This window comes from Leopardus geoffroyi, chromosome A1 (genome assembly GCF_018350155.1).
Source record: "Leopardus geoffroyi isolate Oge1 chromosome A1, O.geoffroyi_Oge1_pat1.0, whole genome shotgun sequence".
Classification (NCBI taxonomy): Eukaryota; Metazoa; Chordata; class Mammalia; order Carnivora; family Felidae; genus Leopardus; species Leopardus geoffroyi.
This window is the reverse complement of record NC_059326.1, coordinates 182,569,445-182,596,626: the sequence shown is the minus strand read 5'-3', so window position 1 is coordinate 182,596,626 and position 27,182 is coordinate 182,569,445. Positions and strand designations below refer to the sequence as shown.

Here is a 27,182-nt window from a genome sequence, read left to right as displayed (position 1 = left end):
ATGATAGAAGGACGTGGTTGTGCCAACTTCTTCTTATACTATTTTATTGCCAGTTGTGCCCAATGGCTCAGGAGCTAGTGTGTCTATGCCAGCCATAACTTGGTATTCCAACAACAGTGGGGACCCATGGGGGTGCTCAACTTTGGCTTAAATAAAATTGAAATTAGAAAAAGAGGTGACTCTCCAGTTTTTAACAAATCTTGATCTTTACTTGCTTCTCAGGCTTATATCAAACTGCACTAGGTAGCAATCATTTTTTCTGCTTAATTTTGACATTTAAAATTAATGCAAGCCACTTATCAAATACAAAAGCTTAAATTTTGAAAATTAACTTTTCACGATCTGAGCATTTATGCATCATTTCTCTTTTGTATCCACCTCATCCCTTAATTTTGAAAAGTGAGAATATATAGTTAACGTGTGAAATTCTCATAATCTCATTTTTCTTAATGCATATTGAATTTGACTGCCTGATTGTTTCTTCTAAATTAATGCAGACATATTCAGAGATGAGATAATTACAAAACTAAGCATAAATGGGAGAGGAGTGTTGACCTAAGTAAATAACAGGAAAGGGACAAATTGTTCATGTATTCTCTTTCCAATGTAGTTAAAGAATTTTTTTTTTAATTCCAAAGTGAAGTGTAGATCAGAGAGCTACATTTAACTAAAAAGTTTAAAGACAGATGAATTCTGAAAGAAAAAGGGAGCAATCTGGGTTTCCTGAACAGATGTGTACTGATGTACTTTGGCTTAGAACAAGTAAAGTGGATAGAAAATGTTAAAACAATTTTCACAAGCAACTTTAGAAGTGATAGATGAGCCTATGATATAGATTGTGGTGATGACTTCACAGGTACACACTTCTCTTCAAACTCATCAAGTTGTACACATTAAACAAATACAGCATTTTGTATGTCAATCATACCTCAATAAGGTTTTTTTTTTGTATATAAAAACAGTTTCATCAACTTGTCAAAAATAAAAAAGCAAAGCTGCCTTTCAGTAGTTAATTTCTGAATTATATTCTGGATTAAATTATATAATTACTAGGCACACTAACGGTAAGTGCTTCTTGCCTTTTTTAAATTTTTTTCTTTAGAAATGAGTGCCTGAAGGCAGAAATTACTGGAAGGGAGGTCAGGGTAAGTCATATCATATTTATTTCTTACTTTTGAAGTATACAGAATACATTGTGTAAAACTTGTTCAGGAACTCTCGGGGGCTCGCGTCTCAGATAAATTAGACAAATTGAGTTTTTCAGGGGAAATGAAATGTTTGCTATAGCTATGCTACACAGAAATATGCCACTTATCCCTGACATTTTGAGACCCTGCTTTCTGCATGCCAGCCATCTTACTGTTGCACATTGTTAAGTGTATCATGGCCAAAGTGGCAAAAGAATCTCTGGATGAATTCCCATTTTAGAATTGTGAGTCTCATCTCTCTGTGTAGCTTCTTTGTTTTGTTTTGTTCTCTACTAGTCTGGTATGGCATAGATAGTGCTTAAAATCGCAGGGCAGTACTAAGCTAGGCTTCCAAATGTGACCCATGTTGAAGGCCAAGTGCAGAAGGTCACAGACTGGAGTTGATTATAACATAATCATGTTTCTGTTAGTATCTGTTTAGTCTTTTTAGTACCACTTAGTTGTTCTTCTATGAAGTTTAAATGTATTTGACTTTATGAAAGGATAAAGCATTTGTTGTATTACAAATAATCGTGTAAAATCGAAAGCCATGGACTTCTTACCGATGACTTATATGATTTACTTCACTTCTAGTGTGTAATAGATAGATCTGCAAAAAATCATTTTCTTCAAGTAGAGAATTAGAACAAAATGTCTTGAGAAATTTCCTGAAGTTATTCAGAATGTAAATGAGTAACAAAGTCAGAACAAATAGCCTTTTCATGTATAATAAATAACAATAAAACCAAGATCTCCTTTGAAAGGAAAGAGGAAGAGAAGAGAAAAAGGAAGAGAGAAATGGGAAAAAAAAAAAAAAGAGAAAGCAGGGGAGAAAAAGGGCAGGGAAGGGAAGAAAGGAGAGAGGGAGGGAAGGAAGAAAAGTATGGTTGTATTGTAGATTAATTTTTCCTAGTTGTATATTCAGAAGTCTAAATCTGATAATGGTACTCATTTATCTTTGATGGTCAGTGCCTTGTTAAATCTTGCCAATTCAATATTCAGCAGAACACTAAAGGTTTGGGGATAATGGGAGTTGTGCAAAGGATGGAATTCTGAGCCTTCCTTCATTTTCAGATAATTCAGTTCCACGTGGGCTTTGCATATTGTGATTTTCTATAAAAATGTGTTTTAAGAAAGAAAGAACTTATATGGCAGTATGCTGATATCAGTTAAATCTAGCTTGTGGGGACCTGAATGTCTATAACATTGATTATTTTGCTTTTCTCTGTTTTTGAGATGTTTTTAAATTAAACATTAACAATTCAAAACATTATTTTTTGAAATATCTGCACATGTTCAAAAAAATGTCTTTGAACTTTATTGCTCTGTCATGTCACCAGCATGTTAACTGAGAATGAATGGAATTATCAACACTTTAACCAAGTAGATTGCTTTCCTTATAATGAGAAGTCTTAGTGTATGTCACAGAGATGGGAAAGTGTGGATATTATAGTTTCCCTCTTGCATCAGCTAATAGAGGTTGGCTGTCTGTTTGTCCTGGACATCTCCTAATTTATTCTCCACTCTTATTTCAAGTGAATAGAATTTTTAGATGGAAGTGAGCAGTCAGAAATGACTTCATTTCCAAGGCACGTTTACCCATGTGACTGAGCTTAAGCCAGTGGTCTATATTTGGAATATCGAGTGATAGCTTATGGAATTCTTCCTCAAGAGATGGCTCCTTCATTATTTTGCCCTTGGCGAGAAGAAAGTTCTTGGTACAATGTAGAGAATACCACACTGTCTCTGACATTGTCAAGTTTCTTCCCATTGCTTCATGAAATGTGGATGTGATATTTGGAATTCAGTCTTGGACTGTTAAATGTGAGCCATCCGTTTGGGAGGGGATAGATGAATATTTGGGTTTGTATTTTTATAAACTGAAGAAGAACTAACATCACCAGTATTAATTGGTTTCATAAAGGAGCGAGATTTCAGCGAATATGTATGCAGGGTTTGCAAACTGGTAGCCCTCACATCAATGTGACTCAAAGACATTATTGGATAAAAAGGGTGTAGATATTTTACCTAAATATTTAGAATTGGATCTTCTCTTGAAAAACAAAGGGTAACTCTAGGAACACTGAGCCCATGTTCTCACATGGCCCACATACTGTGAAACTAAAGAGCCGCAGAAACAGCAGAGTTGGAAACAGCAGAGTCCCCTCAGTCCCTATCATCCCCTTATATCTCCTCCATACCTCATTTCATTCAATCCACTGAGCCCTGCAAGTAAGGAATTGTACACCATAGGTCAGATGCCAGGTGGACTTCTTGGAAATGCATGCTTTACACTGCATGCCAGAAAGAAGTGATATGACCCTAACTGCAATTCCACATTCTCCGAAATACCAAATTCCTCAATGTAATTTCTGCAAGTCTCCAACAAGATCAAGGTTTTCAGGATATGTTTTCATTCGGTCTCTGTTCTTTACCATGTTGACACAGACATGAAACTCATTTCCACAAATCAGCCCACTCATACAAGCACAGTCATCTTTAGAACAGTGTTGCTAATAAGAGAAGTATCACATTAGGTCCTACATAACAAAACATTATTATGTTAGACTTTAAAGTTCTCCAAAAACTTTTTTTGTTGCCCTAAAGGGCTTCATGGTTGGCACCCTTGCCATAAAAGTTCTGTATTCTCCTCTGTCTTCTCTCTCTCTCTCTGCTCCTCTTTTCTCTTCCTTTCACTCTCTTATGTGCCTTCTTCCTCTTAAAAAAAAAAAGTGCATATAGACACACACACACACACACACACACACACACACACACACTTTTCTTCAGGCCTTTCAACCATATGGAGTGGTTTTTCCTTCCTCTCACCATCAGCCCTAGGGTTCTCAGAGTTTCATATTCTATTTCCAAATATCAAGTTTGCTGTGATTGTTATCATTCTGTGCATTTATTCATGTTCTGCAAGCAAAATGAGGCCTTCTCTGATGAATACTGGAAGCAGCTCTTAAGACGATACATGTGTTTTTTTCTCTCTCTCTCTTTACCCCATAAAACACAAAGCCATAGCTTGCCTTTACTAGGTGACAGTTCTACTTACAGATTATGTATGTCAACAGCCACCATCATGTGTGGTGAAATTTGAAGAAAGTTTCGAATCCCTGCTAAGAGGACCCACACAGGAGAAACCTCAAGTTACACACTAAGGAGAGTCAGAAAAGTCATGGCCACATACAGGGAGCCATGGGTGGTGGTTCTCTTTTCCCTTTGGTGTTTCTGTAAAGGAAAATCACAAAACATCTGAAGAAGACATAGATCCTAGAAGCATGCTATGTAGGAGAGAATTTGAAACATGAGGAATACAGAAATGAATGTTAGACCTGAATATTTCAACTTGTGACATTTTGCAGATAAATTTTATTAATTCTGTATTTGTAGCAATGATTGTGACTTCTTAATTTGCATCACTAAAAAATGTTCATTTTTTTACCAGCAATGAAGGCAGCCTTTGTATATAATGATATCTATGTGTAGGCCAGGGGTTTTATACTGGTGGATTTTGGAAAGACCATTTGTCTGATTTAGCTAAAAGCAACTGGACTCTGTCTTTCTGAAACCTAGCATAATGTGAGGAATGCCAATTTAAGCCCATTTCATTCTCCACAGTGTTCTTCTAGGAGCTAAGATAATGAAATATGTTCCATTTGAGCCTCCCTACAGAACAAAACAATCTAGCCAGATTGTAAATTAAGTAATGTATTATAAATTATGTAGCATGCAATGCCAAAATGAGGCATGGCCACTACACATAATTAACCTGGAGTAAACACTAAGTGCATCGACAATCTCAATTCAGAAACTTTAGGGGCCAGAGATGAGAAGAAAAGGTTTTTTTTTAAGTATATTTTTATAGTTCAAATTCATGTGTTGAACCTGAAAATTTGCATCCTATTGTCTAAAGACAATTAATAGTTTACTAGAATATAAATTTCCTGGTGTTTTAATCTATCTTCTGAATTTCATAGCAGTTTTATAAAATATCTAATTAGTATATATCATAGTTTTTTTTAGTATGCCCCCCAAATTAGCAACTGAAGACAGAGCCCATCCTACAAATCTATCAATCTCATAGCAAATTTGAGAGGATAACTAAGCCTTCAGAAGTTATGGCATACATCATAGCTCATGTTGATGTTTTCTTTCCTTTCCTGCCTCCTACCTTTGTTTCTACTTTCCTTCCTCCTGCCTTTCAAAATTCCATGATTAATTCTCACTCTGTCTTTAAAAACAAAAACAAAAACTTGCTGCTGTGTACTGGATTTTTTTTTATATTCTTTCATCAAAAGATAATTTTTCATCTCCTGTAGACATTTTTGCTTTGCCAAAATGACTTTTTGCTAGGTTGTGGGCACAAGTAGTGTGTTGTTATTTCACACTTAGCTGAAATGAATACATTGCTGACTTGTGGTAAAATTAGAAATTGTGTTCAACCATCAAAATTTCTGGTATTGCTTCTAGCACTAAACATCTTGCAAAAACTTGTTTGCCCTGTTATCACTTTCCTATAACAAAATGAATGTAAACTAGTGTCTGAAAGGTTCCTTAATAATTGATGTGTTTGATTAGTTCACCTGGATTCATTGCCCCATCTTTTGAATTTCTATTACCATAAGGATAACTCTCACGTTTCATTTAAAAAATGCATGATTATGTTGCCCCCAAATTATAACAACTCTATGCCCAACGACAGTTATTTAGTTTGATCCCTCTACTTTTTCTTAGTATTATTCTATAAGTAATTCAGTAGACTTCCCCCCCATTGTTGACTTTCGTGTTATTTTTTAATTTATTTTGTATATATTGAATAAATATTGGTAATAGAGGCAGATTGTAATTTCTAATTAAACTTTTTATTAGATACCTCCAGTATGTAATAAATTAAAAAGATAAGGAAATTAATATTTAATTCCAAACTAATATTTAACTTTTGTAAATGTATTTCCTAGCATTAGATTGTTCTTTTCTCCTTAACTATTTGGATAAATGGGAAATGATGTCCAAAACTTTACTATAACCAAACCTGATTTTGAAACATTTGATGAAGAATAAGGGGAAGAATTTATTAAAATTCTGTCTTGCCATTACTGTGTTAATACATTATCAAGAGGCCTATATAACTCATATGCTGGAGCGCCACTTTTCACCTATGCTCATGCTTCGCAGTACAAGACTGAAACATATTTATAGCAACCTCCCTCCAGTATCAAGGGTAATAGATACGATAGACATAGCCCAATAGTGATCCCACTTCTCTTGAATTCTCAGTAGAAAAGATTTTGAAATGCTAGTGCTCCAGTGCAGCTTCAACACATTTTTCTCACTTAAAAAAAAAAAAAAAAAAAAAAAAAAAAAAAGTCTACTAGTCACTATTAAGTCAAGCCAGTGCAGTAAGTATAGAAAACACATTTTGACCTGCTCTCCTCTGCTCAGTCATTTCTGACTGACTTATAGTGGCTGTTAGAATCCACCAATTAGCAGAATTTTTAATCTAATTACAATTATAAAAGAAAGAACTTGAACTTTTACAAATGTTTTTAAGTCACACTGCAGACATTAACTGTGGATATTCTAAAATAGAAAACAGTTAAAAATTATGACATATAAAATTAATAGGTACTTTGTATTTCTTCCTAAGCCAAGTGATGAAAAGCTGCTCTCAAATTCGACACCCCTCTGAGTTAGAGTTATTTAGACATAGGAGGCTTTTCAATATTTGCAGGTATAAATCTGATCCATTAAAAAAAGTTAGGCTTGCACCCTTTTTCAAGAAAGTATTACATTATTAAATAGGTTCATGAATGCTCCTATCCAAAGAGTTAAGAATTTCCCTAATAACAATGAACATATACTGAAAAATATTACAGAGAACGTTCAATGCAATTATAAATCACGATAATAGTTACATTAAAAAATTAAGAGAACATTGTCTGGAAATGGCATACTCTACAGGAATGACTTCCCCACTCAGTTTCCGAGAAGAGAATCTCCATTAGTTTACCGTAGAGTCATAAGACATTAAAGACTCAACAAATATGATGCTACCTTATGATATTGTAAAATATGAATGGCAAGCTTACCTATGCCCTAATTTGGAAAATAATTTGCAACATTGGTGGATTCCAGCCAAAATAAAATATCTGTTTTGTAGTACCTCTATCATCTTAGCTAAAAGTTGTTGGTTTTCAAGAGAAGTCAGCCCTGAAAGATAAAACAAAATAACAGTAACAAAAAGATGAGCTAATAATTCAATGACTATTTTTTTTAATTAAGGGAATCTGAGTAAAAAAGAAAATTAGAATTTGTTGGATTGCCAGAAAGTTGTTAATATAACTTTAACTCTTGATCCTAAGTTTTATTAAGGAAGGGAAAATGAAGAGGAAGAGAGCAGCATATGTGACTACTAAATCTAGAATGTTTGTATTTGTTTCCCTTTCTGCCACACAATGGAAAAAAAAAAAACATAAGACATTGTTAAGCCTAGATAAAACTAAGCATCATGTTAGAAGTTATAGCTTAGTGCTGTAATACTTTATTTCTTCAGCCATAGAATGGTCATCAGCACAATTGTCCATTGTGGTTTATTGCCTTTTCATGATACTTTGTAGTTTTGATCTAAGATTTCAAATGCATAGAAAAGGAGCAACACATCTACCACCAAATTGTGAGTACCTGACAATCAAAAACATCTCTGGATAGTTGAAATCAATAAACCATTTTATTTTTGAACTCAATGAAAATATGTCTATTTTTCAGGGCTCTAAAATTGTAAATGTAATAGACAGCATATCACTTTTCTCATGAGTTGATATCAAATTCACAATAAGTGAGAAATGATCTCAATTTAAAAATACCAGAATAGAATGAGTCAAATCCAGGCAATTTTTTAAAAATTTAATTTGTGAGACTTACTGTAAAAGTATCTTTGTTTTATCAAACCTGACTTAAATATGTGTATAAAACAAGGGCTATTTAAATTATTTTACTTTCATTTTATTTTAAATAAATACTGACTTGGGAGTTTTAATGCACTGGTGAAGTGATGGCCTGAATAAAAGCTCTCACTTTTTCAGTATTAAAAATGATCATCTACGGATGACCTATATGGAGGCTTATAATCACAATGGGTAACACTTCAACAAAAGAATCAATTTTAGGAGAAAATGTAGGGACAAATATAGGGTCTTTGTAAAATAGGAACCAAGTTGATCTTCTCAAGAACATTCTTTTAATCAGTGTGATAGAACATAAGAAACCAGAGTATAAATCAACATCTTCATGAGATTTTATTAATTTTGTCAGCCAACAAATATACATTTTGTAGAAATTATGTGCATAGAACTGTGCAGAGACTTAGGTGACTAAGGTCCTTGCCTTCAAGGGTAACAAGAAAGAGACAGACCCATTGTTCCAAATGGAAAGCATATCTAAAAGTACCCATGTCTCCCTACTCTTTATGATCCCATTTAAAAAGGAAGGGAAGCTAAGCATTGATGGGTTATAATATGAATGCCTGCAGACAGGCAAGTGGTATAGAGAACGATGCTAATAAATTAATCAGAAGTCAAGATAAACAGAGAACTATAATGTGGCCTTGAAGAACATGGTGCGGAATGTCTTCAGGAGGGGGAAAAAGTATTTGGAGAAAGGGAATAGCGTGTTAGGGAAGGGAATAGAAAGGGAGTAGCATGTTATCCAAATGTCTAGTAAAATATCAATTCCTATTTCACCATTTTGGGATTGGCCTAATTTGACATAAAATTGAATTTAAAACTCCATTGTTATCTCAATATTTTGCTCATTTATTATGTATAGACAGGCCACATCAGTTTTTTAAACCACGCTATATTGATTCTGATAGATTTTAAATTCTAAAGGACATTTTTGGTGATGAGGAAATGATTTCAATCTGCTGTCCAAAGTCAAGACACAGAATTTCAAATTAGACATGGCAAGCCTAATATTGAGGACATGTACTTCCCCCCTTGAACTTGAACATATTTTCAAAGCTATCTGTGCAGAAAATAGGAAAAGTATTTATTTTAAAAAGGAAAAAGAGAGCAAAAATATGTTGAAATAATCAATGGCTGTACAATAATATAAAGAAATTGGATAGATTTGTCAGCATGTCAGTCAAAAATGAATTACAATTGTGGTAAAGAAATCAAGGTAAAAGGAATTTCTCTGGGGAAAAGTGGCATGCAAAATAAAAGCATTAGTGTGACATACAGTTTACAGAAACTCTCTTTGTGGAGATTAAAGTTTATGTTTGTTGACAGTACAACAGGAACATGTCACACAATATAGAAATGATCATGCCATAACCACTTCTTAGTTGATGGCTTGATTTTACATGCAGTGTTCGACATTAGATAGAATTCAACATGCATTTCCATCCACTGGCATTAGCTGGAGTAGCTGCCTGAATTCATAGATGCAATTATTTGAGACCAAAACATTTTCTGCCATGAGGTATTTTATGCCATCAAACGATAAGGGCCAGCCCTTTTGCTCATACACTAAAAATTACTTTAGGAAAAAATGAACAGAAATTGAGTTATATATATTTTATTTTATAGACATCATTTATATCCATCCCTGGAGTCTGACAAAGGCTACCTGCATTCTCAGAAAATTAAGACCCACTGTAAAAATTAATAATTGTATTACTAATAGCAGAATTAGTGGGAGCAATGAGTGTAACATGCATTTATTTGGTGCTTATTTTGTGAAGAGCACTTTTTGTGTTTCACCTCCTTTAATTCTCGGAGCATTGACAGTGCGGTGGTATGTCAATAATCTTTAAAGAGGATATGAAACTTAGAAAGGCTAACTATACAAATGAATCGATACCCAGTGAACAGCAGATAAAGAAAGAGGATCCAGTTTCAAGAGGTCCAAGTCATTGTATACCAAAGATGTTGCAAGTTAAGGTATGATTCAGGTAGTCACTACAACTTTAAGTCATTTCTCTTAGGTAGTGTAGTATGTCTTATAAAAATCTGCAGAAAGAGATAAGCAATCTAACGGGCGTCCTAATTTTAATCATTAAAGCAATGCAGATTTATTCTTTTGTGTAACTTTCTATGGGGCTCTAGTTTCTTAATCATGTACATTTATGCTAATGGAACTATGAGCAGTACAGTTATGACCAATCTTAGGAAGTAGTAAAGTTTTTTACTACTCCACTCTCTGTATATTTTGTTACATCACCATGCTATCAGGGCTTACATTTCCAATATATATACTGCCATTTGCAGGAGTATTTACAAACCTTAGGTGTTTGGATAGTGGTATATTGGCAAAAGTTTAACAGCTGGCTCTCCAGAAAAAAAAGGTATGCATATATATGCCTATATAAGTTTATTATAAGTTTTAATAATATGTAGGGCCCAATTTACCAAAACAAAAAAAAAAAAAAAAACGCAATACTCATTATTGTAAATTCCACATGGCCAATTGATTCTTGAAAATTCTTCCCCTGATTTTTGCCAAACTCTTATATCTAACTAACTTATAACTACCTAACTGTTCTAGCAAATGGTTGTAATCAATTGATTAATGTAGTAGCTCTGACTCGAATATTGGTTTTCATTCTTACTTACATTAACGAGTGAGACAAAAAGCATGTATTTTGGAACTTCATTCAGTCACCGATGATGTAGGCAATTTCTTTACAGAATTGAATATTAGTTTTCAAACACTAAGGTAATATTTCCTCAGTTTTCTGTGTGCTATTAATAAGGTAATAGCCACAGATGTGACACACTTTGAAATTTGTCTGCATTATTAATATTTTATAATTAATTTCTTAAGTCTAAGCTAGGGTTCAGCCAACTATCGCCCACAGGATAAATCTGGCCCACTTCCTACTTTATAAATAAAGTTTGCTTGTAACACTGTCAAACCTATTTGTTCATATATTGCCTGTATCTGCTTTCACAGTATAATAGCAGAGTTAAATAGTTGCTACAAAGAATGTATAGTGTGTACAAAGCTTAAATATTTACTGTCTAGCCCTGTAGAGAAAACATTTGCAGTAAAGAAATGTTAAATCAAGCCCTGATTTGTAGTGTTTACCAATTTTTTATAGTGTATGCTACCAAGTAAACATGTACATTTTAAGCCCAGTAATATACCAGTAAAATGTTGTAATTAGGAAGTTGTGGGTTGAATTGTGTCCCCAAGGAACGATATGTTGAAGTTCTAAAATCCCTGGTTCCTATGGGTGTACCCTTTTTTGGAAGTAGGGTGTTTGCATTTAAAATAAGGCCATGCTAAATTAGGATGGGCCCTAAAATCTGATGACTCATGTTCCTATGAGGAGAGACAAACATGAAGACATAGAGGGAACACAGAGAAGAAGGGCCTGTGATGATGGAGGCAGAGACTACTTATGCACCCACAAACCAAGGAACACAAGTTACCAATGGCCACTAGAATTTAGAAAAAGCAAGGAAGGAGTCTTCCCCTGAACTTTCACAGTGAGCATGAGAATAACTTGACTAGGCTGCTAGCCTCCAGAAATTATGGTAACTTTGTGGTAATTTGTTATGGCCATTCTCAGACACTAATACAGAAGTGCAAAGTTTTGAGTATTTACTATCTTTGTTTTTCATAGAATCAACTTTATTGTACATTTATATAACTCAATTATTAATGATGGCTTTGTTCAACAAAAATTTCATGAAATTTCTGAAAATTTAACAAAATCAGGGGCCAGCTTGGGTCTGTTTCAGTACATCATTCTTTATTTTTTTTTTCAACGTTTATTTATTTTTGGGACAGAGAGAGACAGAGCATGAACGGGGGAGGGGCAGAGAGAGAGGGAGACACAGAATTGGAAACAGACTCCAGGCTCTGAGCCATCAGCCCAGAGCCTGACGCGGGGCTCAAACTCACTGACTGCGAGATCGTGACCTGGCTGAAGTCGGACGCTTAACCGACTGCGCCACCCAGGCGCCCCTTTTTTTAAATTTTTTTTCAATGTTTATTTATTTTTGAGTACATCATTCTTTAAAGACAAACAAACAAACAGTAGTGGCAAGGCTACATCCTCCTCTGGGGTAGAGAGTAGATTCAGAGCCTAGGTTTGTTTACATCCTTCCATGTTTCCAGAAAGCTAGTTTATAAAAGTGGGACACAGTATGGAGAGATTTCAGGAAATGAATGAGTTAAATATTGCTGTTGAAACTTTAGCAAAAGTTAAGATCCAAAAAGATTTGATTTGCCTGAAATGAACTTAAGAGAACTCAAATCCTGGGCCTGATGGGTGAGATTTGATTTTGAAATCCTCCTGATAGTGTTGCCTCAACTTCTGATGTATGCCTTGTTCCAGTCAAGACTGGTTCAGTTACTGTATGGGACTGAACGATGGGTGTGAGTATCAGTTGGCTCAGTCTTGAATGGCAAAATGAAGCAGAAGAAATGAGGTGGGGTCCATTATCAGCCTTCACTTAGAAAATAAAAAGAAGTTTAGAAATTTCTAATATAAATTATTTATTGCGTAATTATCTTATGTATTTCCAAATCATGTTTTCTCCACATTGTGGCTCAGTATCCTGCATCTTAGTAACTTATATTTCATATGTCCATATGTAATCACTTAATTTTAGTAGTACTGTTTTTTTCAAAAAAAGTTAATGTTTATTTTTGAGAGACAGAGAGAGAGAGAGAGAGAGAGAGAGAGAGAGAGAGAGAGAATGAGCTGGGGAGGGACAGAGAGAATGGGAGACACAGAATCTGAAGCAGGCTCCAGACTCTAAACTGTCAGCACAGAGCCTGACGTGGGTCTTGAACTCACAGACCGTGAGATCATGACCTGAGCTGAAGTTGGTCACTTAACCAACTGAGCCACCCAGGTGCCCCAGTAGTACTGTGTGTTGCAACTGTCCCCTCCTATGCCAAAGTAATGTACATTCTGTGTTTTATTATAGTAAGCCTGAAAAGTGAGCTGCTAAACATTTAGTAATGGGAGGATATGTTTACTAATAGGATCACGTTAACCATAAAAATGCATTAGATCTGAAGGTCAGTTGAGTAAAAATTAAAGTTCTTTATTATTAATTAAATAAAGGATGCAAGACCTTCCTCTCACCTTTGTGTCCCTTTCCATGCAGTAGTGAGAGAAGTTGATATTTGCTGACTGTACATTCGTCTGACAGATTTCTGGTTTCTTTCTTACTCCACAAGGTCAAGAGCACTATTTTATATTCTGCCAGCAGTCATGGGGGATTCAAATCTATGGTTTATCTCCTTACAGGAAAGCCCTTCGGTATACTAAGTAATTGGACACTTGTCCTTTTTCTCCATTCCTGTACTTAACCAAAATTATTATGTGTTCATTGTCATCATCTTCCAGGTTGTCCTCCCAGCTTAGTTTGAGCATTTATTGAAACACTTGCGGTTGCATAAATGTTGCCTATAACAGACAGTCTGCACTGTCTTCAAAATGAGAGACCCCTGTCTTGTGCTGTATGTTGATCTTCTTGTTGTTCATTAATAGCAGTAGGAAAGCCCTAGATATCAGGACCAAGTTAGTCAGAAATACTTGGTATGAAATTATATCCCCTGTAAACATTGTGATGCACAAAATGAAAATGCTCTATCTCCTGGGGTAAATAAAAGTATATACCTTATACTTAACATTTGACAATGTGATGTTAACTTGAAAATTAATAAGAAAAGTGCTAATTGGAGAAACAAAAATAATATACTCTGCCAACAAGTTGCACAGTCAAACCCGTGATCTGGAAAATGAAGCTGAGAAAGACATTATTTTTCAGAATTGTTAACTGGATATCACAGACCACTTGAAAAGTTGCTGAATAAAATGATTAGGGAAAAGTCCAGTCATGTATTTTTTGTCTATTTTTAAGCCAAAGTAGGAATAAAAGTGATGGTACTTTTATATCACGGATAACTTGTGTTACTGTGTTTTTTATAGACTGAAATTCAATAATGGTATTTAAGGGAGAGCATCAAATTTGTTTCCATGGTTTAATTTCCATTAATTTGAGGATTTATAGGAATAAATAAATGGGAAATTATGTACAGATATAAACACATACATACAAACACACACCCATTTTCACCCTTGGCTCTGAAGATCTATTTTAATCAACTCTGTCAGGTCTATATTCTGCTCATGTTGGAGTGTACTATCCATTCACTGTGCTGGTCATGACTTCTAGGCCCTTTCCCATTGTTTTCCTCATGTGGAGGGAGCTCAGAGGAAGGAAAGCTGCTACTGAATGAAGCTTATATTCATGTCCTTTGACATATGTTCCCCTTTGGCAGAAGAAGCTATCTTCAATGTGGAATGAAGGGTTTTAGAAAATAATATTTAAATTTCTCTAAGTGGGTACTAAAATACCCATGACTCTTGGGGTCTATGTTCAAATTAGATTATTAAAAACTAGCATGGTACTTCTAGTACCTTATCCAAGAGAAATGAAAACACATGTCAACAAAATCTTGTACAAAGATATTTGTAGTGGCTTTACTCATGAAAGCCAAAATTTGTAAACAATACTTCTGTCTGTCTAACTATAGTATTTGTATACAATGAAATACTACTTGGGAATAAAAAAGGAACAAATTATATGGGTTAACTTCCGAAACATTATGTGAAGGAATTCAGACCTAAAATGCTATGTATTTTATGTTTCCATTACTACGAAGTTATAACACAAGCAGAGCAAATCTCTGGTAATGGAAATCAGAAGAATGGTTACTTTATCTGTTTCTTTTTTTTATTATTGAGTTGTAGGAGTTTCTTCTTTATTTTTCATATTAAAATTTCACATATATCTCTTAACAGATGCATGATTTCTAAACAGTGTCTCCCATTCCATAATTTACCTTTTTATTCTGTCGATTGTCCCCTCCTCTATTCAAGAGCTGTTTATTTTGATTTAGCCCTGCTTGTCTATGTTTGCATTAGTTGCCTGTGTTTTGGTGTCATATCCAAGAAATCCCAGTAAAGACAAATGAAGCTTTTTCCCCTGTTTCCTTTGAGGAATTTTACAGTTTAAGGTCATACATTTAGATCTTCTATCCATTTTGAATTGATTGTTGTATATAGTGTAAGGTAGGGGAAAATTCCTTTTTTTTTAGTATGTGGATATCCAGTTTTCCAAATCACTTATTGACAACACCAGCATTTCTCCATTCTGTGTTCTTGGCATCTTTGTCAAAGATCTGTTGGTCATAATGTGTTGAGTTACTTCTGGGCCTTCTATCCTATTCCATTCATCTGTATGTCTGTCTTTATGTCATTACCATACTACTTTAATCACTGTAGCTTTGTAATATGTCTTGAAATCAGAAAGTGCAATACTTTGTTCTTCCTTCTCAAGATTACCTTGGTTATTCTGGAACATTTGCGATTGTGCATAAATGTTAGAATTTTTAAAAATTTTTTTAACATTATTTATTACTGAGAAACAGAGACAGAGCATGAGCATAGGAGGGACCGAGAGAGAGGGAGATCCAGAATCCGAAGCAGGCTCCAAGCTCTGAGCTGTCAGCACTGAGCCCAACGTGGGGCTCAAACCCACAAACCATGAGATCATGACCTAAGCCAAAGTTGGATGCTTAATCAACTGAGCCATCCAGGCACCCCAGGATTTTAAAAATTTATGTAAACTATGCCATTGGGATTTTGATGAGAATAACATTGAGTCTGTAGGTTGTTTTGTGTAGTATGGACATTTTAGCAATATTAATTCTTCTAATATATGAACATGGGATGTCTTTTGATTTATTTGTGTCTCCTTTATTTCATGGTCTTATGGTTTTCAATGTATAGTGTTTTACCTCCTTGGTTAAGTTTATTACGAAGTATTTTATTATTTTTTATGCTATCATAAAACAGATTATTTTATTAATATTATTTTAAGATGGTTCATTGCTAATGTTAGAAACACAATTGAATTTTGTATTCTGATTTTGTATCCTCTACCTGTACTGAATTTATTAGTTCTAACAGACTTGTGTGAGTGTGTGTGTGTGCGTGTGTGTGTGTAGACTCTTTATGTTTTTCTATATATAGGATTATGTCATCTTAAAAAAATATAAATTTATTTCTTCCTTTTTTATTTGGTTTCCTTTTATTTCTTTTTCTTGCCTAACTTCCCTGGATAGGCAAAAGATTTGAACAGACGTTCTCCAAAGAAGACAAATGGCCAGCAGGTATATAAAAAGATGCTCAAAATCATTAATAATTAGGCAGGGAAATGCAAGTCTAAGTTATAATGAGATATCACTTCACAGTTGGTAGTATGGCTATTATAAAAAAAAAACAATAAGTGTTCGCAAAAAATGTGAAGACATGTACATTGTGTACGCTTGTATACTCTTGGTGGGAATATAAAATAGTGCAACACCTATGAAAAACAGTATGGAGACACATCTAAAAATTTAAAATAAAACTTTACCATAGGATCCAGAAATCTCACTTCTGGATATATATCCAAAAAAATTGAAATCAGGACCTTGAAGAGATATCGATACCACCATCTACATTGCAATATTAGGCATAATAGCTAAGGTATAAAAACAACTGAAGTGGAAACAGATGAATGGATAAACGAAGTGTAGTAATACATAAAAGGGAATGTTAGCCTTAAAAAAGAAGTAAATACTGCCACTTGTGACAACATGGATGAACCTAGATGACATTTGTCACAGAAGGACAAATACTACATGATTCCACTTATGTGAAGTCCCTGATATAACCAAACCCATTGAAGCAGAGAATACAGTGGTAGTTTCCAGGGGCCAAATGAGGCTGGGTAGTTGTTATTCAACAGCTATAAAGTTTTAGTTATATTAAATGAATAAATTCTAGATATCTGCTCTACATGATAGTGCCTGTAGCTAAACAATATGGTATTTTGCACTTTCAAAATTGTTGAGAGAGTATATCTTAGGTTAAATGTTCTTATTACAAAACAAAACAAAACAAAACAAAACAAAACAAAAAGGGACACAAGGAAACTCTGGGAAGTGTAGGATATGTCTCTTCCTTTGATTGTGGTGATGGTATTATGGGCGGATGTGTATGTTCAAACATCAAATCATGCACATTATGAGCCATTCTTTGTATATCAGTTTTACCTCTATAAACTGTAAAAAAATTAAAAAATTAAAAATTAACAAAAAACAGTGGTTGGTTTGAGTAAGTGGAGGAGACTGACTGGGAAAGAGCATGAGGTATCTTATTAGGATGACAGGACTGCTGTATATCTTGAGTGGCATGTAGTTTACTAAATGTATATATTGGTTAAAACTGATTGAGCTGTATTCTTAAGGTTTATGAATTTATTGTGTAAATTATACCTAAATAAAAAATAACCAAGTGCTTTAGACAAAATAATGACTTATTAACAGCTAATTTTTAATCATCGTAGTTTGTCTTCCTCTAATTCCTTTTTTTAATAGCATAATCCCATCTACTGTATCATTTTATCTGGTGGTTAAGAAGTCATGAGCATTATCTCTATATTTATGCAAGAAACTATCTTAAAAGAGCCAGATATGATTGCTTATATCATACATTTCTAACAGAACTAGAGATTAAATTATAATTCCTAGATCTCTGATCTACACTTTAAACTGAATCTGCTAAAATGTATATACTTCATGTATGAGTAAACAGTAGGAATGTACAGAAGTGCTCTTTATAAACGATTCTTTTTTTTAAAAAAATGATGTTTATTTTTGAGAGAGAGAGAGAGAGACAGCGCACAAGCAGGAGAGGGGCAGAGAGAGAGGGAGACCCAAAATCTGAAGCAGGCTTCCGGCTCCGAGCTGTCAGTCCAGATCCCCGACGCAGGACTTGAACCCACAAACCACGAGATCGCGACCTCAGCCAAAGTCAGACGCTTAGCTGATTGGACAACCCAGGTGCCCCTAGAAGTGCTCGTTCAGTCTGACTCAATCCACATCTCTTCTTTGTTAAAACTTTGAGAACAAATGCAGCAGTGTCAAAAAAGGTTAATTTAATTTATATTCTGCTCAAGGTGTGTACATTAATTTAATGTCTGAAGAAATGTTATTGAGTAAAAGTATGCAAAATTCCCTATGCTAAGCTCTTGAATGATCACAGCAACAAAGTTCAGTGGATTAGTGGTGACTAACAATTTATTCCCTGCCTTTTGGAAAGAATATCATTCTTTTTAATTACTTGAATCAAAATCCCATATATGTTTAATTTTTATGTGTTTATTTATTCTAGTTGAAATGTAATTCAAGGGGGGCGCCTGGGTGGCTCAGTCGTTAAGTGTCCGACTTCAGCTTAGGTAGCCATCTCGCGGTGAATTCGAGCCCCGCGTCGGGCTCTGGGCTGATGGCTCAGAGCCTGGACCCTGCTTCCGATTCTGTGTCTCCCTCTCTCTCTGCCCCTCCCCCGTTCATGCTCTGTCTCTCTTGTCTCAGAAATAAATAAACGTTAAAGAAAAAAAAAGAAATGCCACTCTAGGAAATATATAATACATACAAGACCTGTCCAAGGTATCTAATCTCAGATAAAAATCTTGAATATATATTCTGATGCATAGCAGATGAGCTCATAAATGGCTGTTTCTGCAACATAATAAATATAATACTTGCACACAAAGATGAAGATATATAAATGCTGTGTGTTTTCCTTTTTTTTTTTTCATACAAAAAGTTAGCTCTAATAATGTTGGTCAAAGGTATTAGGTTAAAAAATCTTAAGAAAAATATGCACTTACATTTCAGTAGCTATTTGTTCTATACACCATAATTTAAATTGAATATTTAAAAAAATAATGTTTATTTATTTTTGACAGAGACAGAGCATAATCTGAGGAGGGGCAGAGAGAGAGGGAGACACAGAATCCAAAGCAGGCTCTAGGCTCTGAGCTGTCAGAACAGAGCCTGATGTGGGCCTTGAACTCATAAACAGTGAGATCATAACGTGAGCCAAAGTTGAAGCTTAACCCAATTGAGCTACCTAGGTGCCCCCAATTTAAATTGAATCTTAAGGAGCCATTTGCTTGTTGAGATGTGTTGGCTACAAACCATTTAATTGATTGTCTTTTGTCAATTTGTCATTTTTTGTGTTTTTAAAAACGAATGTGTCGCATGTTCCATGTGAATTAGGAAGTCGACTTCTTTATGTATACTGTCTTTCTTCTTACAACTGTCAAATAATTTTAGTACAGTTACTATTCCACTATTTCACATAAGAAATTGAGGGTTTAAAAAGTTGCCATTTACTGCAAGTTAAACAGATGGTAAGCTGAAGGATTGGGATTTATACCTAAGCAGTTTGATCTCAGAGCCCTTGTCTAGAAGTGCTATTTTATACTATTCCTGAGAAGAAACATTGTATATACCTAGAAAAGTAGGAAGTATTTCCTGGGATAATCTTTTTCCATCACACCTATTTTAAAAGAAGTCACCAGTTAGCACATTTCACTCTGACTCCTAAAATACCATGAACCCTGATATTTTTCTGGTCAGGATTTGTTTCAATATATGTCTGTAATAAGAAGCACAAATTTAAATGCTGACCTGGGCTTGATAAGTAATTAATAGCAGTAAGCAGGCCAGAGCACATATATGAAGTGATGTTGCTATGGAGATGTAGCCATGCACAGGATGCATCCACTCCCTTAGTCACTTTTGTTAATTCAGAGACTGGCAGCAACCACTCAAAATGGGTAATATGATTAGTGATATTAAGCATCTTTTCATATCTGTTGACCATCTATCTGTAGGCCTTCTTCAGGAAAAACATGTCTGTTCAAGTTCTGTCCGTTTTTAAGTAGATTATTTGTTTTTTGGTGTTGAGTTGTATAAGTTCTTTATACATTTTGGACATTAACCCCTTATCAGATATATCATTCACAAGCATCTTCTCCTGTTCAATAGATTGCCTTCTCATTTTGTTCATGATTTCTTTGTGCAGAAGTTTTGTTTTGTTTTGTTTTGTTTTGTTTTGTTTTGATGCAGTGTCAATATTTTTTTTTTTTTTTGCTTTTGTTTCCATTGCCTTAGGAAATGTATCTAGAAAAATGTATCTATGGCCAATGTCAGAGAGATCACCGCCTATGTTTTCTTCCAGGAGTTTTATGGTTTCAGGTCTCACATTTAGGTCTGTAATCCATTTTGTACTTTTTTTGTGTGTGTATGGTATAAGAAAGTGGTTCATTTTCATTTTTGCATGTAGCTGTCTAGCTTTCCCAGCGCCATTTATTGAAGAGACTGTCTTCTCCTTGTTGTATATTTTTGCTTCTTTCTTAAAGATTAACTGACATGTAAGTGTAGGTTTATTTCTGGGTTCTCTTTTCTGTTCCATTATTTTATGTGTCTATTTTTGTGCCGGTACCAATATGTTTTGATTAGTACAGCTTTGTAGTATATCTTGAAATATGGGGTTGTGTTACTTCTAGATTTTTGTTCTTTCTCAAGATTGCCTTGGGTCTTTTGCGGTTCCATATAAATTTTAGGATTATTTGTTCTGTCCTGTGATAAATGCTGTTGGTATTTTGATAGAAAGTACATTAAACCTATAAATTGCTTTGGGTAATATGGACATTTTATTTTATTTCATTGGACATTTTAATAATATTATTTCTTCCAGTCCATGAGCATGGAATGTCTTTCCGTTTGTGTTGTCTTCAATTTCTTTCATCAGTGTTTTATAGTTTTCATAGTTCAGGTGTTTAATCTCCCTAGTTACATTTACTACTAGGTATTTTATTATTTTTTGTCCCATTTTAAATGAGATTGTTTTCTTAATTTCTCTTTTTGATATTTAATTATTTGTATCTAGAAATGCAATATATTTTGGGGCTCAGTTAGTTAAGCGTCCCACCTTGGCTCAGGTCATGATCTCATGGCTCATGAGTGCAACCCATGCACCAGACTCTGTGTTGACAGGTCAGAGCCTGGATCCTGGTCCAGATTCTATGTCTCCCTCTCTCTCTTCCCCTCTTCCACTTATTCTCTGTCTCTCAAAGATAAATAAACATAAAAAAAAAGAAATGCAACATATTTCTGTATATTATTTTTTTATCCTTTGACTTTATTGAATTACTTTATTAGTTCTAGCAGTTTTTTGGTGGAGTCTTTACCACAATGAGATAGCACCTTGCACCTGTAAGAATAGGGAGAATAGAAAAAAACCCACAAACCCAACAAAACAAAACAAAAAACAAACAAAAAACCAAAACAAGACATAACGAGTGTTAGCAAGGGTATAGAGAAAAGAGAACCCTTGTGCACTGCTGGTGGGAATGTAAAATAGTGCAGCCACTATGGCAAACAGTCTGTAGGTTCCTCAAACAATTAAAAATAGAAATACCATAGTAATCAACTAATTCCATTACTGGTTATTTACACAAAGAAAATAAAAACACTAATTCAAAAAGATATATATATCCCTGCATTTATTCCAGCATTATTTACAGTAGTAAAGGTACGGAAATAACTTAAGTGTTCATTGATATATGAATGAATAAAGAAGATGTGATACATCTCAAGAAGATGTGATGTGAATATTACTTAGCCATAAAAAAAATGAGATCTTGGCTTTTGCAGCAACATGGATGGACCTAGAGGGCATAATGCTAGGTGAAATAAGTCAGAGAAAGTTAAATACCATATGATTTAACTCGTGTTTGGGATCTAAGAAACAAAAGAGACAAACAGACAAAGAAACAAGACACAAAAACCATACTCTGGTGGTTGCCAGAGGGGAGGTGGGTGAGTAGTTGGGTGAAATAGATAAACGGAAATTCAAGTTATAAATAAGTCATCAGGATGAAAAGTACAGCATAGTGAATATAGTCAATAAGAATGTAACAATGTTGTTTGGTGAAAGTTGGGATCTGCATTTATCCTCCCAAGCACCGAGTAGTGTACAAGAATTGTTGAATCATTATGTTGTACACCTGATACCAATGTAACATGCTAGTTACATTTCAATTAACAAAAAATGGATGAAGTAAAGGAACTATTGGCTTGCATACAGGAAGTCCAGAGGTAATGTGGAATTTTGAATTGATTTATTTTCAGGACTCTTTTCTTTTTCTTCATCCAATACCCGTAGCTTTATTTTCCTTTTGTAGGGCTTTATCTTCAAGATGGTAGCAAGATAGCTTCAGCCATTCCAAGCCTCATAATCATGAATACATAGCATCCAAAAGAAAGGACAGGGATGGTTTGGGAAGTTCACAGAAGATTTAGGAGAAATAAACTTTTCCAGAAGTCCCAGAAAATGACTTCTAAGATCTCATTAGTCCATATTTGGTCACAGATCCTTGAAGAAACACATTTATGGGGGAAAAAAAGGAAAATTCAGAAATTGCGAGTCACTTTTCCTGGAGTTAAAAAAGTCATGTGCAGTTGTGGGGTGTCTGGGTAGCTCAGTCTGTTGAGTATCCAACTCTTGATTTTGGCTCAGGTCATGATCTCATAGTCGTGTGTCGGGCTCTGTGCTGACAGTATGAAGCCTACTTGGGATTCTCTCTCTCTCTCTCTCTCTCAAATAAGTAAACATTAAAAAAAGTTATGTGCATTTGTACATCTGAACCAATATAGTTCTATCAGGAAAGAGAGAGGAGGGAATGGATGCTGGTCCATGGTATCTCCTATACCCTTACTCAGGCCCAGCCAATTATTATTCTTAGGGACTCAGGGGTAAGATATTTTGGTTTCCTTTTCCAATAAAAACTGTAAATTTTAATGTTTTGAGAATTACTTCTATGTTTAAAAATAAATACACAGACAAAGAAATGGCATCTTCAAATCAGGTACAGCCTAACAGCCACAGTGATATCTGCTCTCGATTGTATTCTAAAATTGGGTGGTATTAACCCCAGATTGTTGAGAACCACAAAACTATGAAGAGGCATTGTTCAATAAAACATATTTGATCCATAGGATTTCCAAGGCAGGGATTCTCAGGAAGACCAGAAATGGAGCTGAGTCAGTACGTGGGGACAATGACCAGAAAGACATAGAAGAAAGGAGGTAATGTGGGGCAAAGTGACAGTATCAACAATGATTTTTTTTCCTAGAATGATTTTAAATAGGTTGTTTTCCCTCCACTTGCCAGCATCTTTCTGAATTTAATGTAAATCCATAAAAAGTCCTGTAGAAACTGAAATCAATTCTTATGTCATTAGTCATTATCCCAAATCAGTTTAACAATCCACAATTCCAATGACCCATATTATTACCACTAGTCTTACTATTCTGCTTCCATCATTTACTGAGCTCTTACTATCTTCCAGACACTGTCCTAAGTTTAACACATATTGACTCATAAATCTTGTGAGAAGATCATTTTTCTCATTTTACAGATGACAGCACATAAGTTCAGAGAAGTCAAATGACTTTCTAAGGTCAGAGGCCTGGAAAGTAATAGGGCTGGAATTTAGTTCCAAATCTGCTGGACTTCAAAACATTGATATTTTATTACTAGCTATTTTGCCTTACCTGCCCTTATCCCCACAACTACTACCGTGTAGGAAATAGGCATGATCCTACCATACTATTTGAGATGAACTCATGTTATTAGCATAACCATAAATTCCACCTTCTTGGGAAAAAAATAGTGTATCTTTAAAAAAAAAGTATAGCTAGATAAGCCACATTCTTTTATTTCAACTTAAACACATATACCATGCATGCATACCTGCTTTATACCTTATCTTTTTTCTCCATACTTACCTTTGCCTTGATTAATCTACTTTAGGATTGAAGTGTTAACTGAGTGGTTGAATAGACATGTGTTAAGGGTCCAGTTATTTCTAAGACTGAATTCTGATTTTTCAGTCCTTATTTATATATTCTAATATATATTTATATATTTATATCTATCTATATCTATCTATATATATATTTATATATATAATATTTATATATTTATCTTTCTTGTTGCCCAGAGATCTAAGGCATCTTTATACCTATTTTTCCCTTTCTACCTTTAAACAAAGGTATAAATGGGGGCAGCGGGAAGTGTCAAGAGTTTAAAACATTTATTGGTTTCAGGGGATTCAAGGTCAATGGTGAAATGTAGGTAAAATACCTGGATTTGGGGTGTGTGTGTGTGTGTGTGTGTGTGTGTGTGTGTGTTGTATTGACTCACATTTGGTGTTTTGCTAATAGTGTGTGAAATATTCTGCTTTCTTCTTCATTTTCTGTATGTTTGGGATAAATGTGAGAAAGGATTACATTCTAGTTAGTCCTTGAAATTAGAACATATTTTCCTCATCTTTACATCTTCAACCATTCAGCAAAGTGTCTTTGTAGACTTTGACCAAACATTTGTGGGATGGTTGGATTTGTTATACTTCAAACTATGTGAGGTTATTATTAAAAATTAAAAGTATAAACTATGATATCAGTCAATCCCTAACCACATGTTTTTCTGAAATCTATTCCAAAAACGTATGCATTCATTTTTCTTCAGTGTTTTTTGGGGGTGAAATAGTACAGTGGAAGCTAAGAGTTATTTTTGATGTTGGAAAAGAAAGGCTCACCCTGTAAGCAAGCCATCCAGAGAATCTTTAATGAGAGCAAAATAAACCACCTCATCTTGGGCTCTCAGCATCATGACTCTTGGTGACTTAGGATTCCTTCACAATCAAGTACAAATAAGTCTGTGTCTTTAAAAAATAAAGCTCATCTTTTATGTGAGACAGTTTATAGTTTATCAAAAAGCTACAATAAAGTGCTTAATAAATCATGCTACATCCAACCCAGGGATAAGAAAGAACAACTGTATAAAATAAAATACATAAGGAATATAGGAAAACCATATAATTATTAGTATGATACTCAGAGTCCTTATGAATTAATCAGAAAATATTTATTAATTGTGTGCCAAGTTTAGGGGCACCTGTGGCTCAGTCATTTGAGCAACAGGCTCTTGGTTTCGGCTCAGGTTATGAACTTGTGGTTTGTGAGTTTGAGTCCCGCAGTGGGCTCTGTGCTGACAGTGTGGAGCCTGCTTAGAATTCTTTCTCTCTCCCTCTCTCTCTCTGCCCTCCCCTGCTCGCTCCCTCTGTCTCTTTTTCAAAATAAATAAACTTAAAAACTTGAAAAAAATAATTTTCTACCAAGTTTAAGTAATAAAGGGATAATAATAATAATAATAGTCTTTTTTAAGTGAATGTGCAAGGCCTGGCTACTAGGAAGTTAATTGTAAATCTTAGTATTAAACCAGTTTTAATATTTGTTATGACTTTGTAAGAAACACATCAACCCTGCAAAACCAAATGAATTTGTCTTAAGGTAAAGGATAGTCCTTGTAGGAGGATTATAGACTCAACAGAAATGAATCCCACCTTGTGCTTTTTTCAGCAGATGTTCACTGTCTCACTTTCTATCATTCTGGTTGCACCATTTCCTGTGCCATCTTTATCAGACTTCCAGAAGGAAGTTCTAAAAAGTATTTCAGAGACTGGAACTCCAATAGTAAGGTGACAAAGGGTGTCACATTCTGACCTAATGCCTCTAATTGATTGATTGATTAGGTCAGACACAGAGTTGCTATGGGACTGGCAGGCTGTCATTCAAATGGCCCCTTGATTCCTTACATGGCCTAGAAGAATCCAATCATGTTTTACAATTGCTCCTCCAACTGCAAGCAAAGACATGAAGAAGTTAGCAGTATGGTGGCCTTCGAACAGCAGTGAAAGTCATATCTGACAGTGATTCCTTCATTTAGAACATTGTTTGTGTCATGGAGGGCAGGGGGCCAAGGGAGTAAAGGTTACTAGGGTAGAGAGAAGCTTAGCAGAACAACACATTTCTGTTTTTATCCTTTGCTGAGAGAATATCTCTTTAGTCTCTATGGACAGAGAAATAGAACCGCTTTTTCAATTAGGAGGCATTTAGAATATCAGCTGCCAGGTACTTGTGTTTGTGTGTGTGAGCACACACTAAGCATTTGAAGTGGGCCTTGTGGACTACTCCAGGGAACAAGTACGAGATAGAAGAATTTGTTTTGGCTTTGCAGTTAAACAGACAGACCCAACTTATCCACTTATTAGCTCTGTGATTTGAGACAAGTCACCATAAGAATATTAGTGTCCCAAGTGTGTAAAATGGGAATAATAACATCTGTGTCTTAGTATTGTTGCCACAGTACCTAACATAGAAACAGAAGCTCAGTCGATAGTAGTTACCTTTCTTCCCTTCAAAACCTTCTGATCATGCAGTGCCTTGCCTAAAATTCTGCAACTCCCTCAACCTGTAGAGATATGAATTATACTTCTGGATTTAGCTTTCTGCAGACTCTAGGACCCAACTTGTTTGGGAACAAATACAAGGAGCCACAGGCAAGGATTTGCCAATTCACTATCAAGTGAACAATGCTACTGATTCTATTCTAACCTTATAACCAATAACTAATTTTTTTGTTCCTTTTCCTCGTGATCATGGAACTGCCTGGTACTTTTCCTGTCTTCTCTCTCCATTGCAGTCTTTGTCTTGATTCTCTTCCCCAAGGCTAATATTTTAACCAAGAAGTTCAACAGACATTTGTGAAGGTCTGCTTCTTACTAATAATAAAATATAATTCCCCATTCCTCATTTATGTATCTCCCATATCCCTGCTCCTTGTTGCTCTGAAATCTTAGACATTTTCCTTGTTTCTTCTTGCCTACTGTTAGGAACTATTCCATTGCTCCATTGTCATCTCTAGGATATCAGCCTTCTCTAGGTTCTGTCCACCTCCAATTTGATTCATCCTGATTTTAAACAAGAACATTTATATATATGTGTGTGTATATATACACACACACATACACACACACAAATATACATACACACACACAAATATACATACACACACACACACACACACACATATATATATATATATATATATGTTATTTGAGAAGAAAGATCTACACATTACAGACATTATAATACAAGACAATCCATGACAAAAACACATCATCAAACCTCAGAACAATCTTTAATTCTGCC

General features: G+C 34.9%; 1 protein-coding gene across 13 annotated transcripts in view; it reads left to right on the top strand.

The window, feature by feature from the left end:
- Window positions 1–27,182, top strand: part of TENM2 (teneurin transmembrane protein 2) — a 1,977,527-nt gene that overhangs the window by 48,653 nt on the left and 1,901,692 nt on the right. For all 13 annotated transcript variants that reach the window (XM_045502305.1, XM_045502315.1, XM_045502361.1 and 10 more), the window contains exon 2: window positions 1,103–1,145. The gene's annotated coding sequence lies outside the window, so the exon portion shown is untranslated. The remainder of the gene's footprint in view (window positions 1–1,102; window positions 1,146–27,182) is intronic.